The sequence below is a fragment of the Microtus ochrogaster genome, chromosome 24 (assembly GCF_000317375.1).
Source record: "Microtus ochrogaster isolate Prairie Vole_2 chromosome 24, MicOch1.0, whole genome shotgun sequence".
In the NCBI taxonomy this organism is placed as follows: domain Eukaryota; kingdom Metazoa; phylum Chordata; class Mammalia; order Rodentia; family Cricetidae; genus Microtus; species Microtus ochrogaster.
This window is the reverse complement of record NC_022024.1, coordinates 34,787,473-34,788,039: the sequence shown is the minus strand read 5'-3', so window position 1 is coordinate 34,788,039 and position 567 is coordinate 34,787,473.

The following is a 567-nucleotide window of genomic DNA, read 5'->3' as shown; positions in this document are numbered from 1 at the left end:
GTCTTTAGCCTCTAACCCGCAGGCAAGAAAGCCAGCCAGAAATTAAGAACAACAGTATCAGCCAGCTTTACTCTAGGACTGGTGGAGCGTTTAGGGCAGTCAGCTATGACCCCCCCGCTGATTGGATGAGCACAGTAAAAACATGTGTTTCTTTAGGACAATACCTGGCTTTTAAATCCATATATACTGATCTTGCCATCGCACAGGCCCGCACTAATGTGGCTAATGGCAATGCCGCTTGGACGGCTGATATGTTGCTAGGAGAAGGACAATGGATTAATAACCAGACAATTTTTCCAATACAAGTATATCAGCAGATTAATGAAATAGCCATTAGGGCCTGGAAGTCTTTGCCCAATAGAGGACAAGTGTCTGACAACTTGACTAAGGTTATTCAGGGACCGACGGAGCCATTTTCGGACTTCGTAGCTCGTATGATGGAAGCTGCAGGAAGAATTTTTGGAAACACAGATCACTCTATGCCCTTGATAGAACAGCTTATATTCGAACAATGCACTAAAGATTACCGGAGGAAAAAAGACTTCAAAGGAGAAACTGAGAAGATGT